The 16612-nt window shown below is 41.9% G+C and overlaps 1 protein-coding gene and 1 non-coding gene across 4 annotated transcripts in view; one reads left to right on the top strand and one right to left on the bottom strand.

The window, feature by feature from the left end:
* The window catches only part of TNRC6C (trinucleotide repeat containing adaptor 6C), a 148539-nt gene that overhangs the window by 128472 nt on the left and 3455 nt on the right, over nucleotides 1-16612 (bottom strand). Inside the window, exon 1 of one of the 3 annotated variants that reach the window (XM_059150449.1) lies at nucleotides 2428-2621. The exons of the other annotated variants lie outside the window; for them this stretch is intronic. The gene's annotated coding sequence lies outside the window, so the exon portion shown is untranslated. Of the gene's footprint in view, nucleotides 1-2427; nucleotides 2622-16612 lie in introns of those variants that run through there. 3 annotated transcript variants of the gene reach the window in all.
* Nucleotides 3458-3560, top strand: LOC131817192 (U6 spliceosomal RNA). The gene has a single exon (XR_009348383.1). It is a non-coding gene; the product is annotated as a U6 spliceosomal RNA (small nuclear RNA).

Consider the following 16612-nt stretch of genomic DNA (forward strand, 5'->3'; position numbering starts at 1 on the left):
TAATCATATAACCCTATAGTAGGCATATTATTCACATCTTTCATGTGAGAAAACAAAGCTCAGAGAAATTTCAAAAATAAACCCAAAGTTACCTAGCTTATAAGCGGCATTCCTAGAAACCTAGCCCAGAACTGGCTAGACAATTCCCAAGACCATACTTAAAACAGCAGTGCCAACTGCTCATTAACAGTTAGTGAGAAAAATAAACCGCATATCTTTAAAGTATAGCATTCAGGGGCACCTGGGTGGCTCGGTTGGTTGGGCTACAGCCTTCGACTCAGGCCATGATCCCGGAGTCCCGGGACCGAGTCCCACATCGGGCTCCCAGCTCCACGGGGAGTCTGCTTCTCCCTCTGACATTCTCCCCTCACATGCTCTCTCTCAGTGTTTCTCTCAAATAAATAAATGGAATCTTTTAAAAATAAATAAATAAATAATAAAGCATACCATTCAGTAAATTTTGATATATGTATACCCCTGTCACATGTGTATGCGCACACACACACACTCAAGATGACTCCACAGAATGAGAAGAAAAGGAAATGATGTCAGGTAAACTTTTCATGAAGTTATATTCACTCAAGCTATAGGACTGTCCTCTAAGATGGTGTCTTTTGTACTTCTTCACACAGGGATGTCTTTTATAATGATAAGAGTGGATGGTGGTAGTTTTTTTATTTGCTTGTCTTATGTGGCAGACTAAAAGATGGCAACCATACGCTCGCTCCCGCTTCTGTGTTGAAACTACTTGTAAAAAAAAAAACAAAAACTTTACTTGTGTATTAAGTCTTAACCACAATGCTTTTCCATATTTCAAAAGAAAAGATTCTACCCAGGTGGCTCAGTCATTGGGCATCTGCCTTCAGGTCAGGTCATGATCTCAGGGTCCTGGAATCAACCCCCACATTGGACCCTCTGTCCAGCAGAAAGCCTGCTTCTCTCTCTCCTGCTCCCCCTGCTCTTGCTCCCTCTCTCGCTGTCTCTCTGATAAATAAATAAAATCCTTAAAAAAAAAAATAAAGAAAAAAATTGATTTTACCCTCAAAAGGATAGATGTGACTAAATAATACTTGGGGAATAATTACCTTTCTACAAGAATGAAAAATACTGGAGCGCCTGGGAGGCTCAGTGGGTTAAGCCTCTGCCTTCGGCTTGGGTCACGATGTCAGAGTCCTAAGATCAAGCCCCGATTCGGGCTCTTTGCTCAGTGGAGAGCCTGCTGCCTCCTCCCCCTCTGCTTGACTCTCTGCCTACTTGTGATCTCTCTGTCAAACAAATAAATAAAATCTTAAAAAAAAAAAAAAAAAGGGAATGACAATTTTTTTTAAAATGCTGTGTGAGGGGTGCCTGGGTGGCTCAGTTGGTTGGGGGTCTGCCTTGGGTTCCCCAGAGTCCTGCGGTGGAGACCCGAGTCAGACTCCCAGATGAGCAGGGAGTCTACTTCTCCCTCTGCCCCTCAGCCTACTTATGCTCTCTCTCTCTCTCTCTGAAACAAGTAAAACCTTAAGGAAAAAAAAAAGTGCTGGGATGCCTGGGTAGCTCATTCGGTCAGGTGTCTGCCTTCGGCTGGGGTCATGTTCTTGGGGTCCTGGAATCCAGTCCTGCACCAGGCTCCTTCTCAGCAGGGAACCTGCTTCTCCTTCCACCTGCCACTCCACTGCTGTGCTCTCACAGCACAGGAGCCTCCTTTATAGGCAAAATTACAAGGAAAGCATCCCCATTCCCTCTCCCACTGCCTTTCTGGTGGTCACAGAGTTTCTCATTTTGATCCTCACCCACATCCACCAAAGTACTTCAAAACTGAATCTCAACAGATATATTCATGGGCAACAACGTAACTTAGTCTTTTGAGTACATGACCATTTTCACACTATACTAGCAGCACTAATGGAAGGATTTCTTTTCTCTTTGTCCTTAGTATTATATTTAAATACTGCCAACTTAATATGTTCCCCCCTGAATCTGGTTTCTTTAATTTGCTTTTCTTTGATTGCTGGCAAGATTAATTTTTAAAATATGTTTGCTCACTGACCTGTTTTATAATCATCTTTCCCTTTGCTCTTTTATCTATGCCAAAAGGCATAAAATTAGTTTTCTCCAAGACTCCAGTTTGAGGCCAGGACTGTCTGATCTTAGGCAAGTCACATCCCCTCTTTGGATCTCAGTTTTCTCCTCTATAAACCCTAAAGATCTGTGAATTTTCAATAATTTAAATTAATTAAGACTTATTCTTGAAAACACAGCAGGCACACAAAATATAATGCTGGTTAGTAAGATTGTTGTTGCTAACCCATTACCACCTTGACTATAGAGAACCTTCAATAGCAATGGTAATATAAACCCCAAATAAAACTAAGGAAAACAAAACAAGAACCAATCCTCATATTTTTAATAAATAATGCAAGAGTGTCTGCACTGTGTACGCACCGAAGCCTTCAGAAAAAAGAGCAGCTTTTTCTCTTCCACGAAGTCCGTACATTTACGGTGGTGTTCGGCTGTAAGAACAATGACCCGGATTTTGAGCGTTTCCATGACCCACCAAGATCCAAACTGAAGCCATTCCTCATTCTCGCCCTTAGCCCTGGACAACTACTAACATACTTTTGGACCCCGTAGTTTTGCCCTTTGTGGAAATATCAAGTAAACGAAATACGGCTATTTTCACTTGTTATGATATTACTGAGATCCATCCACACTACAGCATGTCTCAGAACCTCATTCTCGGGGCGCCTGGGTGGCTCAGTGGGTTAAGCCTCTGCCTTCGGCTCAGGTCATGATCCCAGAGTCCTGGGATCGAGCCCCGTATCCGGCTCCCTGCTCAGTGGAGAGCCTGCTTCTCCCTCTTCCTCTCTCTGCCACTCTGTCTACTTGTGATCTCTCTCTCTGTCAAATAAATAAATAAAATCTTAAAAAAAAAAAAAAAACACCTTTATCCGCATTTCCAATATCCATTTACCAGTTGATGGTCTTGGACTGTTTCCACTTAACTGGCCTTAGGAGTATACATTCATGGTCAGGCTCTTGTGTGAAGGGATGGTTTATCTGTACTGTGCAGACACGCAGGAGGAGCGCGTCTCAGAGCAGCCGGCCAGCTCAAGTGGTGGAGCACATGACTCTTGTCTCAGGATGATGAGTTCAGGCCCCCCACTGGGTCCAGGGATACTTTAAAACCTTAAAGAAAAGACTACCTTCTCTCCCACTGAAATGCCTTGCACTGTGTCGAAAATCAGCTCACTGTAAGGGTTTACTTCTGAACACTCGGTTATGTTCCATTTGCAAATACGTCTATCCACTTGCCAATACCAAACTGTCCTAACTGCTTTAGCTTTATAGTATAATCTTTTTTTTTTTTTTTTTTTTTTTTAAGTAGGTTCAACGTCCAGCATGAAGCCCAGTGTGGGGCTTGAACTCATGACCCCGACATCAGGATCTGAGCTGAGATCGAGAGTCAGATGGAGCACTCACTTCGGCAGCACATACACTAAAACTGGAATGATACAGAGATAGCACGGTTCCTGCACAAGGATAACAAACAAATTCGTGAAGTGTTCCATATTTAAAAAGAAAAGAAAAAAAAAGAGTCAGATGGAGAACTGACTGAGCCACCCAGATGCCCCTGGTCATAATCGTTTCCACACGTTGCCAGACTTGGCTTTCTAATATTTGGCTGAAGATTTCTGCACTTAGATTCATGAAAGGATCTGGCTGTCTGGCTGTGGTTTTAATTTTTTGTGATATCTTTGGCTTTGGGACCATGGCAATCCTGGCCTCAAAGAATCAGTTAGAAAACATTTCCTCAGGGTGCCTAGGTGGCTCAGTCATTAAGCATCTGCCTTCGGCTCAGGTCATGCATGATCCCAGTGTCCTGGGATCAAGCCCTGCACTGGGCTTCCTGTTTGTCTCGGAGTCTGCTCCTCCCTCTCCCGCTTCCCCTGCTTGTGTTTCCTCTCTCGTGGTCTCTCTCTCTGTGTCAAATAAATAAATAAAATCCTCAAAAAAAAAAAAAAAAAGGCATTTCCTCCTTCTTTCTTTTCTGGAAAGGTGTGTGAAGGTTTGGTATTAGGTTTTGACGTCTGACAGCATTTACCAATGAAGCCAAGATGACCTGGATGACCTGGGCTTTTCCTTGTGGCAAGAACTGTAATTACTAGGGCACCTGGCTGGCTCAGCTGGTGGAACATGTGACTCTTGATTTCAGAGTCATGAGTTCCAGCCCCATGCTGGGTGTAGAGCTTATTTTAAAAACGATTTGTAATTACTAACATCTTTATTTACTATACGCCCATTCAGATTTTTCATTCTTTTGAAATCAGTTTGGTGGACTCTATCCTTTTCTAGGACTTTGTCATTTCACCTAAGCTGTCTTCTCTGTTTTTCTCAGTCTAGCCACAGGTTTGTCAATTTTGTTGGATCTTTCCACTGAACAAGCTTTGGGTTTTATTGATCTTCTCTACTGTTTTTCTGGTTTTACTCCACTGACTTCCACTCTGATCTTTATTTCCTTCCTTTTTTTTTTTTAGTTTGTTTTTCACTCTGTGGATTCAAATGGTGAAAGCTTAATTTTTGATTTGAGATCCTTCTCCTTTTCTAAGATAGACATTTTAAAGCTATAAATTTCCCTCTTAGTACAGTTTGGCTGCACCAGAGGAATTTTAGAGTGTTGTGTTTTCTGTTTTTAATTCAGTTCAAAATATGTTCTGACATTTCTTGTGATCCCTTCTTTGACCCACAGTTACTTAGAAATCTCATTTAATTTTTTATGAAGTGTACATAGAGACAAATCAAGGGGATTCCAAAATTTCTGACTGGAGCAACTAAAGGAAGAAAGTGCTGTTGGAGACATGGAGGCGCGCACGTGCAGTGGAGGTAGGACTGAGAGCGGGAGTTCAGTCATAGACATCTGAGGTGGTAATTCTCACACGACAGTCACATGGAGATGTGGCAAGGCAACTGGGTATGAAAATACTGAGTCTGGGGGCAGTCCATACTGGTGATGCAAAATTCAGAAATCTCAGGGCTTGTATGGTTATATTTAAAAAGATTTTATTTATCTATTTGACCAAGAGACACAGTGAGAGAGGGAACACAAGCAGAGGGAGTGGGGGAGGTGCCTGATTCGGGCTGGATGCAAAGACCCTGGCATCATGACCTGAGCCGAGGGCAGACCCTTAACAACTAAGCCACCCAGGGGGCCCACTTGTGTGGTATTTACAGTCAAAGGACTCAATTACCAAAGGTGTGAATGTCAATAAAGAGAAAAAGTTTCCATGAGTGAAGTCAGAGACAATCTCAGGAAGGAGATTCTTGTTAGGTTAGGTATGTCGGGGCATTTTTAATTTGATCTAGCAAGAACAGAGCCAATTTAAGCACTCTATAAGCCATGGATGTGAAATGAATGTTATCACATGATAACATGTCATATCTGTGACTAGTGGAGATGTAAAGATAATGACATTAAGAGACCAGATCTCCACATAAGTAGACAATTTACAACACATATATATCAATATCAGGGTTATTATATATATGTCTACTAAAATGATAATATCCTTAAACTGTCCATGTTACTAAAACAAGATCCTTACCCCTACACACCTATTTTTTTCTTCTACCCATATGCCTTTCTACCAATGTCAGTCATTTAACATATATCTCTTCTAAAAACTGTGAAATCAAAAAAAGCAAAACTGTTGCTCTTTGCCACATCTACTGTGAGAACGAAGACCACTCTCAGCAATCAGAGTACTGACAGCCCAGAAAATGTCAACATCACTCTAGAGGGATACGTGCCCTGGTACAGTGAAGGGCCCCAGAGGAACCCTGTGGAGGGACTTCAATCCCATCAATGTAGAACTCAGTCTCCTCGGAAAGAAGAAGAGACTCCGAGTGGACAAATGGCAGGAAACAGAAAAGAACTGGCTACTGCCCGCACTATCTGTAGTCCTGGAAAGAACATGATCCAGGTGTTAGACTGGGTTTCTGTTACCAGATGAGGTCCATGTATGCTCACTTTCCCATCAACATTGTTCTTCAGGAGAATGGTTCTCTTCTTGAAATCCAAAATTAATTTCTTTCTTTCTTTCTTTCTTTCTAAGTTTTATTTATTTGTTTGTCAGAGAGAAAGAGAGCACAAGCAGGGAGTGGCAGGCAGAGGCAGAGGGAGAAGCAGGCTTCTCGCCCAACAGGAGGACCAATGTAGACTCGGGACCTGAGTTGTTGAAGGCAGTCGCTTAACCAACTGAGCCACCCAGACGTCTCAAAATCCAAAATTTCTTGGGTGAAAAATGTAACTGTAGGATTCAGGAAAGTATTGTGTGTTCAGTATCTCAATCCCAGAAAGATGAGTTAATTTTTTTTTAAGATTTATTTGCTTATTTTTAGAGAGAGAGCGCATTGTGTGGAGGGACAAAGGAAGAGGGAGAATCTCGAGCAGACTCCCCCACTAAGCACAGAGTCTGGCACGGGGTTCGACTCCATGACCCTGAGATCATGATCTGCGCTGAAATCAAGAGTTGGGACACTTAACCAACTGAGCTACCCAGGTGCCCTGAAAGATGAAATAATTCTTGAAGGAAATGATACTGAACTTGTATCAAACTCTGCTGCTTTGATTCAGCAAGCCACAACAGTTAAAAAAAAGGATATCAGAAAAATTTTGGATGTTATCTACTTTTCTGAAAAAGGAACAGTTCCGCAGGCTGATGAATAAGACCTAAATTGTCCCGCTACAGAAACAGCAAGATGCCAGATGACTTTTCAGACTTATTTGTGAGATTTTAAAGATGCAATAAAAGCTGTATTGATTTAAGGCTTTTTCTCAAACCAATAATCCTTTCCAACTATCTGGTAAGTAAACCATTCAGAAGTTTAAAAAAAAAAAAAAAATCAGCACAATTGTTATCCCTCCAACCACACAGCCACATGACAAAACAAAAAGATAATATGCATATTCCAAAGCAAGTAATCTTTAACTCTTCTTACCAGGTAAGTCTGCAAGGGTTACACTCCATTCCTTTAAACTTTTTTTTGTTGAAGAAAGATAAGATGCTGATGAAAAATGGGTCAAGCGAGGGAAACTGCTTTCCAACTGAGATTTGAGATTGAATAAGAAATGGGTGAATTAGACTGAAGAAAGTTATCGCCCATCTGTATGCGCAGCTCTTCTGTATCAAAGGCAGCTTACCTCCAGCTTACCCCATTAACTAAAGCATTCCAGTTTCAAGGTGACACAGAGTTTTACAGAAATGTCTTCCCACTTTGAATAATTTGGATCAAAACTAGAATCCCTTTAAATAGGCTTAAAATTTCCAGTAACATTAATTTTCAAATAATGCTTCAAGAAAAACCTGCTGCTGTGGCAAAAAAAAAAAAAAAAGTCCATGCGATCTTTGTCTTACATACACGCTCCTTGCCTCACTGCATTCTAGATGCCAAAGTTAGAAATCAGAGAGAAAAGAAACTCACCATCAGGTTTTTCAAATATAAATGATTCTTATAAACACATCAACATTAGTTTTCTCTTAATATGCTTTTAGCTCCAGGGCGCCTGGGTGGCTCAGTGGGTTAAGCCGCTGCCTTCGGCTCAGGTCATGATCTCAGGGTCCTGGGATCGAGTCCCGCATCGGGTTCTCTGCTCCGCGGGGAGCCTGCTTCCTCCCCTCTCTCTGCCTGCCTCTCTGCCTACTTGTGATCTCTCTGTGTCAAATAAATAAATAAAATCTTAAAAAAAAAAATGCTTTTAGCTCCCAAAATGATACTATTTGAGGCTATGAACCCAAGAGACACAGGTTATTTATGTGATGCTTAATAAAATTGTTTTATTAAAGTAAATCAAATGTCACACTTCACATTTGGGGCCCCAAAGAACTCTTAGATCTTTAAAAATAATGAAAATCTGTCTGTCTGAATGAAACGGAATAATGGAACAGTCAGGAGCATGGCCACTGTTAATCAGGTAGACCTAACCTCTCTCATACCTTGGTTTCTTATCTACTAATGAGAATAAATGAAATTATATTACACTTTCTATATTTGGCACATGATAAGCACTCAAAAAACTATAGCTATTGGGGCACCTGGGTGGCTCAGTCAGTTGAATGTCCGACTCTTGCTTTTGGCACAGGTTGAGATCTCATGGTCATGGGATTGAGCCCCATGTCGGGCTCCCCACTCAGTGGGGAGACTGCTTGAAGGTTCTCTCCCTCTGCCTCTCCCCAACCTGTGTGCATGCAAGTGCACACTCTCCTTCTATAAAATAAATAAATTCATAAAAAATGAAATTATATGTATTAAAAAAAAATTATAGCTATTGTGAAATTTAGAATCCTTCCTCCAGCCATGAATTTATATCTTCAGAGCAAACAGGCTTAGCAACACAACAGTGCACTGAAATGCAAGAAAGCAGTTCAACCTACTGCCCCAAACCACGCCTTACTATTGTTTCTGAAGTGCAATTTCAGGAGAAAAAATGTAAAATAAAATGAAAAAAAAAAAAAGAAAAGAAAATGAAAAAATGGAGGAAAGGTTATGGGAAAAAAACAAATAAGAAAATAAGAAAAACTTCTGAGGGCACCTGGGTGGCTCGGTGGGTTAAAGCCTCTGCCTTCAGCTCAGGTCATGATCCCAGAGCCCTGGGATCGAGCCCGCACTGGGCTCTCTGCTCTGGGGGAGTCTGCTTCCCCCACCCCCACCTGCCTCTCTGCCTACTCGTGATCTCTGTCAAATAAATAAATAAAATCTTACAACAAAACAAAACAAAACTTCTGAATGATCTCAAAGGCTGAATCCTGAAACTGATACCCACTAATTTGAGACTTAGTTAGAAAATCACAACTTAAAGAGAAAAACTCATTTTTTAAAAAGATTTTATTTATTTATTTGAGGGGCACCTGGGTAGCTTAGTCATTAAGCATCAGCCTTTTGTTCATGCCGTGATCCCAGGGTCCTGGGATCAGCCCCACATCAGGCTCCCTGCTCAGCGGGGAGTCTGATTCTCCTTCTCCCTGCCTCCCCATCATTCTCACTCTCTCTCTCTCTCTTTCAAATAAATAAATAAATAAAATCTTTAAAAAAAGACAAATAGGCAAGTATTTAAGCTAAGTAAATAACCACATCTAATAATTTTGCCAAAGGAATTAGGAATCAACACAAACTGATTTCAAGAAAAAGAATTTTGACAACATTCTTTTAAAATCTGATTTCTAGAGGCGCCTGGGTGGCTCAGTGGGTTAAGCCTCTGCCTTCGGCTCAGGTCATGATCCCAGGGGCCTGGGATCGAGTCCCTCGTGGGGCTCTCTGCTCAGCGGGGAGCCTGCTTCTCCTCATCTCTCTCTCTCTGTCTGTCTCTCTGCCTATTTGTGATCTCTCTCTCTGTCAAATAAATAAATAAAATCTTTTAAAAAAATAAAATAAAAAATTAAAAAATTAAAAAAATTAAAAAAAAAAATAAAATCTGATTTCTAGAGTCTCCCTGATAGAAAATAAAAGGATATGTTTAATATATACTAACCAAACATTCTGGGTTGGCCAGAATGGTTCCATTAGTTAAAATACTCATTCTTCCAGTGGGCTAGTATCTGAAGATAGTTACCAGATCTGTAAAAGGCAAACCAGGAATTATTTTGTAATTTGTTTTCCATACCAAAATTTAAATGTCCATAAGAAACGTCACGTTATTTCTTCATAATTTGGTTGGTGGCACTTCCTGGCAGACCCCAAGGGCCTCAGGGAGAGGCAACAGCCCACCGCTCTGGATGCCTCCAGAAAACATGGGAGCGCCGTGGAGGCCTGTGGAGACGGCCACACACCTGCAGACGCACCCCACATGCTGGGCTGACCAGCTGAAAACATGGTCGGTGGGTCACTATTCCCAAGAAGATTAAAAGCAGAAGGAAAGTACTCATTCCTCAGCCTCTTCTCTCCCCCTCCTCTCATTTGTGGAAACAACATCTCTGAAGAAACAGATGACTCAAAACAAAACTGAAAATGTTATCTTAATATCCATAAAATACTGTAGATAAAAAAAGGATTTGGACATGTTATTATCCCTGCTACCAAGTAACTCAAAATCTAAGAAATGATGATGATGATGACGATGATGATGATAATGAAGGTTTCTTTGCAAAACAGGAATCTGTTAAGAGCTTTGCTGGAGTTCTGAGTCTAAAATGAACAGGGTGAATGACTCATGCTCATCAATTAAACACAAAACCGTAATATATACAAAAGTGCAACTGTGGCTAAGATTCTTACTCATCACTTGACTACAGTAAATAGATAATATTCTTGTCTGCTTTAAAGCTAGCCTCCCAAAAAGCTTCCCCACCGCCCTCTATAAAAGTAACAAAAGGTCCATTTTATGGTTTTGTTTTCTTTGTTAAAAAAAAGAAAGAAAAGATCTATGATCACTTAGGTTTAAGGATGCTATTATATTTATGTAACCTTTAAAAAGTTCTAGTAACGGGGCACCTGGGTGGTGCAGTGGGTTAAAGCCTCTGCCTTCGGCTCAGGTCATGGTTCCAGGGTCCTGGGATCGAGCCTCCCAGCGGGCTCTCTGCTCAGCAGGGAGCCTGCTTCCCTTCCTCTCTCTGCCTGCCTCTCTGCCTACTTGTGATCTCTGTCTGTCAAATAAATAAATAAAATCTTTAAAAATAAAAAAAAATTAAAAAACACAAAAAGCTCTAGTAACTTCGACACAGCCTAACACTGCTGTTTATGTTATAATCTTATCTGTTATGTTATAATCTGCTATGCCACAATCTGATCTTACATGTCCTAGAAATATTGAAGATTTGTTTTCTCTCTTTTCTGTCAATATCCCATATCCATATAGTTTACAACACACCTAGTACTGTTATATAAAGTCTGAGTTAAGATATTTTTATGGGTATGGTACTAAGAACATTTGATTTCGTCGAGAGTATTCACCGTAATTAACAGCAGAACCCTATTATTACGTGGCTCATTACATACTGGGATTTACGCTGTGAGTCAAATCTCTATCCCAGAACTCAAACAACAAACTCTCCTACAACTGCTATCTTATGTATCATCTTTCCCCAGTCAGCATTCTAAAAGGATGCACTCCACGGATTTTACCAACTACTTCAACATTAGGTTCTTCATTTACCTAAAGCCTCTCTAAAACTTCCAGAAAGAGCGGCAAGCACTGCGAGTCTTACCTTTTAGAACTCACTGCGTCCAACAGCCCACACCAGTCCACAACTCGCTGCTTCCAACAGCCCACACCAATCCTTCTGTTTCATTTTGTCGCTGATTCTTTGTAACACCTTTTCAGTTGGGTTCTACCACTAAGCTTGTCCAAGCCTGCATCACCTTACAGAGACAACTACAAAAACCATGGTCTTCACACTTCCAATTTCCCCTTCAACCACCTGCTCAAAAGAGGTTTCTAATCTGCCACCTGGTTCATGTCATGCCCATCGACTGGCAGCCAAAGAATGGAGGTTGTACCCACACAGCTCCTTAGCCTCACGGCCAACACAAGCTTCTACTTACAGCTAAACCTAGTGTTCACTTGCTTGATAAAAATACTGAGTCCCAGGGTGCTTGGGTGGTTCAGTCCCTTACGCGTCTGACTCTTGATTTTAGCTCAGGTCTTGGTTTCAGGGTTTGAGTTCAAGCCCCATATTGGCCTCCGTGCTGGGTGTGGTTTCTACTTAAAAAAAAAAAAAAAAAGAGTTCTAGCTGTTATTTTTAGCCACTTTCCAAAACGTTCCCCCATCCAGCCACATTCTATCAACTTTCCAGGTCCTGTTTCCAGTGAAGTCTTGCCTGACCACTGCAACTCGTGGGCCCTCTCCCTCTTCTGAATGATCAGGCACTCTATTTCTGCATTCTCAAAGTTGATTCCACTGAATCAAAAGGCAGTATAATGTGTAAACAATGTGTGGTAGTCACATAAATTGGGGGAAAACTGGGCTAATAAAGGTAAACATTTTTTTCCTGCTAGACTTCCGGGAGCATCCATTATGTTAACACGCGTCTTCAAGCAAGAGGGCAGATACGGTACATGACTATATAATTATATACCATACGTTTTTGTTAACTTAAGGAAGTTTCACAACATTTAATTGCTATTTCAGTTTTTGTTTTGTTTTTTTTTTGTTTGGAGTCTGCCTCTCTCACCAGTCAGACAGTTCTAGGAGGGCAGCGAGCCGTTGGTCCTCACTGTGGTCACTGCACAGGAAGGCATTAAGTTTCCGTGGCACAGAGCATTAATGACGCGCCCGACTTGGGGTTCAGAAGGCAGTGCAAGGGGACGATAGTGCAAGGGGACGGCAGTGCAAGATGCCGATGTCGGCACCACAGCACCTAAACGCATTATTAAGTCTCTGATTTGGGGTGAATTATTCAGCCTCCGTGGGGCTTAGCCTCCCCTCTAGAGAACGTACATAGTAACGGAGCTACCTCACAGGTTGCTGCCGAGGAATGGATTAGACACACTCACACAGTGCCCAAAAAGCATTCGGTTAATATTAGCAGATGGACTGGTAGGATATAGACCAGAAGAAAGACTAATTACTAATTAAAAAGCTATTCAAATAATCCAAGCTATTTACCCACGAGTGAGGGCTCTGAAGTGCACTGAGTCTAAATTCCGCTTTCCCTTCTACCGGCTGTGGATCGTGTAGAAATTACTTTGTCCTCTGCTCTCCCTTTCCCAGTCTGTACATTGGGAACAATAAAAGCAACCATTTTTCAGGTGTGTTGTGCTATGAAGATGGAATAAGATAATACTCATGTCCTCGATACACTATCACACAGTAAGTGCTCAATTATTAGCTGTACCTATTTGGAGATTATTTTTAAGTGGAGCTCTGGTGACCTGAGAGCATGCTTTCCAACCAGCGCCCCCACATCCCCCTCCCCAATTCCCAACAGTCCCAGAGACTCCAATGTCCTTCCTTCCACAGAGCCGCCTTCCTCCCCCACCTCATCCCCCTGCCCAAAACCCTTCTCGAAACCATCAGCCTCCTGAAGAACAAAGATTAAATTCCTTTCCTACAGGCTTTCCCCTCCCCTTGTGCACTGCCCACGTGATATACAGTGTGAGAAAACAGAACGTAATCCAAGGAGTAACTCTGCGCCCCCCTTGTAACTTCTGAACAACTCTGTTAACATCATGCCGCGCATGCGTGGACGGAAAGGCGGCCCAGTGTCCCAACGCTGCCATTTCCCAACTGCACGTCTTAACTTCGATTCCCTGTTGCTACTTTAGACTTAGATTTCCCCCACTTATTAAAAGAGTAATTAAAAAGAAATTATCTTTGGGAATAAAAAGTAAACAATACCCTTGCCAGGCTCAACTCAAGCAGCTGATTTTAGCTGTGAGAGACGCTAGTCTTAATGAGCTAGACGCACACATAAATGAATCGGACAAACCACTCTTCCCCTAAACCACCTTGGCTCTACCCAGTCTGCACCTTAGTAAGGGACTCAACCACAGACAGGGGTGGTCCCCCTGATGAGAATGACTTGACTTGATACTGTGGTACTGGAAGGGCATTCAGAGGAAGGGCATTATGAAGACACAATACAGTATTAATTTCTAAAATGTTCCAAAGAAAGAAAACAGAAAGGGTCTTTTTTTTTTTTTTTAAAGATTTTATTTATTTATTTGACAGAGAGAAATCACAAGTAGACGGAGAGGCAGGCAGAGAGAGAGGGAAGCGGGCTCCCTGCCGAGCAGAGAGCCCGATGCGGGACTCGATCCCAGGACCCTGAGATCATGACCTGAGCAGAAGGCAGTGGCTTAACCCACTGAGCCACCCAGGCACCCGAGAAAGGGTCTTTAAAGAAAGAAAAGAGCTGGGGCGCCTAGGTGGCTGATTTCAGGGTCCTGGGATTGAGCCCCACATCCCGCTCTCTGCTCAGCAGGGAGTCTGCTTCTCCCTCCCCCACTGCTTCTCCCCCTGCTTGTGATCTCTGCCTGTCAAATAAATAAATAAATAAATAGTCTTTGGAGGAAAAAAAAGAAGAAGAAAAAGAAAAAAGAGCCGTTCAGGTGTTTGCATTCTAGAGGATCACGGGGGATCTTGTGGATTTATATACAAACAGATGCTGGTCACAAAAAATGCTGTCTCCTTATAATGAAAACAAACTGATCTATTTGCACACTCTTTCATTCTCATACTTTTGCACAAAGAATTTTTTGATGAGGAAGTAAAGCGGGAACCAAGCCACAAATGGACCAATCCCTCCTGCCGGCTCTCTGGAAGACAGATTCCAGATGACTCTTTGGGCCCTGGGTGCTGTGACCCAGGGGTCCAGTGATCCCACGGCTGTCCAGGCAGACCGCTCTCTAATGAGAGAGGAGTGTTGTGACAAATAGGCAAAGAAGGAAAGAGAGACCACAGAACAGACAAGTCACTACTCCCACTTCCTCGAGCAAATATTTAAATACGTTGACCTGGAAGAGACGTGCCCTGGAACCCATATTCTTGCCCGTCCTTACTCACTACTGTATCTCAGAAAACCAAAGTCCCACTGCATATCTTGAACTCGGAGAGCCACATGACGGGGCGCCTGTGTGGCCCAGTGGGTTGGGCCTCTGCCTTCGGCTCAGGTCATGATCTCCGGGTCCTGGGATAGAGCTCTGCTAGGAGGGGAGTCTGCTTCCCTCTCTCTCTCTCTGCCTGCCTCTCTGCCTACTCGTGACTTCTCTGTCAAATAAATAAATAAAATCTTTAAAAACAAAACAAACAAAAAAAACCAAACCAAAACAAAACAAAACCAAAGAGATACACAGAATATTAAGAGTTCAAGACAGCAGTGAACACTGCTTTCCCAAGGCCATTCTTTCTGCGGTGGTTGCAGCCAGGAGGGCTCAGGAGGGCGCGAACAACTATCTGTGCTTCAGCACTGATGTTTTATGGCTGGGTGCCCAGATTGTCTAGCTCGGCACCCAGCTCTGCAGCCTCTGGAGGGCTACGGGGGAGGCTCTGGGGGAAGAATGCGTTCCTAACGAACAGCTCTCCGGCCCTGCAACAGCTTCTTCATTCTCTGAAAGCATCTGTGGCCAAGAAAAGAATTCATTTTTAGTAAAACTCTAAAAATGGCACAAAGGGTATGAATTTTCACCATGTTTTTAATATACAAAACCTCCTCACATCCCAGTTGGAGAATTAAAGAATACGTATTTTACTTTTCATTAAATAACTTACAGTTCAAACGCACGCTCTACACAATAGGAAACTTACAGGATTATTTTAAGCAAGCTATTCAAACAAGTTCACTGGGCAAGGATGACACATTGCTTGGTTTCAACATCACGCATACAATCTCTACACAAGATTACAGCTATTTCTGACAAGTAATCTTTATATTTGTAAGTAATTATATTCTTGAAAAGTTGTATACAAGCTGAATGTTTATAATTGAGAACATCTTTACTGCGTTAAAATCTATTTTTAAAGAAAGCTTACTGGATTATTATTTGGCAAAGTCAAGAATGCTCTCCTCATGACTGCACAATTATTTAAAAGCTAATTTGTAAAAATTTAGATATTTGTGATTAACTGGCTTAAAGCAAGAAAATCTGTAAAAAATCTACCTGGGGGAAAAAAAAAAGCCAGTTCTCATTTGATATTCTGTTCTCTCTATTTAAATCTGTGGCATCTCCAAGCAAAATTAAGATGCTGTCTTAATTAAGCAAATAAAATCTACTCATCATACAAAAAGACTGCAACACTAATACTCCTTCAAAAGACTGCCTTACAGCTCATCGAAAACATCATAAGACCCTCTAAAATAAAACTGGGTGTGAAAAGTAAAAAGCCGTTTGTCTCAAAAATCACCAGTAAAAAGCCATAACAACGTCAAAGAGACCAAAAACAAAACACACACACACACACACACAGCTGCTTGGCTCTTCCCCTCTTACTTAGACCTTCCAGGTGCTCTCTGCTAAAGGCTCCTGGTTCTAAGACCTTCTATAAATCTGTCCCTCCTCACCTGTTTCTCATGCTTCCCCACCCGGGCCCCCAGGACTTCAGTGGCTCTAGCTAATCTCTGTTTGCTGCATCCCCAAATCTTAATAATCTCATATGTTGTTCTGATATGGGAAACAGCCTCAGAGTAGACAATCTATTTTCTTCCTTATAAAATCTCAGATAGCTTTGCACACTAAGCCCTGACTGAGCGTTAAGAGTCTTCTACAACATTTGCATGTAATCTCATGGGTCTAACTCTTACTGGGGAAGGCCCAAAAGACCCATAGTCTTTAAAATGGCTCCCGGGCACCTGGTGGCTCAGTGGGTTAAGCCTCTGCCTTCAGCTCAGGTCATGATCTCAGAGTCCTGGGATCGAGTCCCGCATCGGGCTCTCTGCTCAGCGGAGAGCCTGCTTCCCTCTCTCTCTTTCTGCCTGCCTCTCCATCTACTTGTGATTTCTCTCTGTCAAATAAATAAATAAAATCTTAAAAAAAAAAAAAATGGCTCCTAAGCGCCTGAAAATGTCAAGTTGTTAGAAAAGTTATATGATGCCAAAGATATTCTATATACTCAAATAAAGGAAAAATAAACTAATTTTCACTAGTATCCCCACCCTGCTTTTTTTAAAATTTAAGATTAGCATCACTTTGAGCAGCGCA

This window comes from Mustela lutreola, chromosome 15, assembly GCF_030435805.1.
Source record: "Mustela lutreola isolate mMusLut2 chromosome 15, mMusLut2.pri, whole genome shotgun sequence".
Classification (NCBI taxonomy): domain Eukaryota; kingdom Metazoa; phylum Chordata; class Mammalia; order Carnivora; family Mustelidae; genus Mustela; species Mustela lutreola.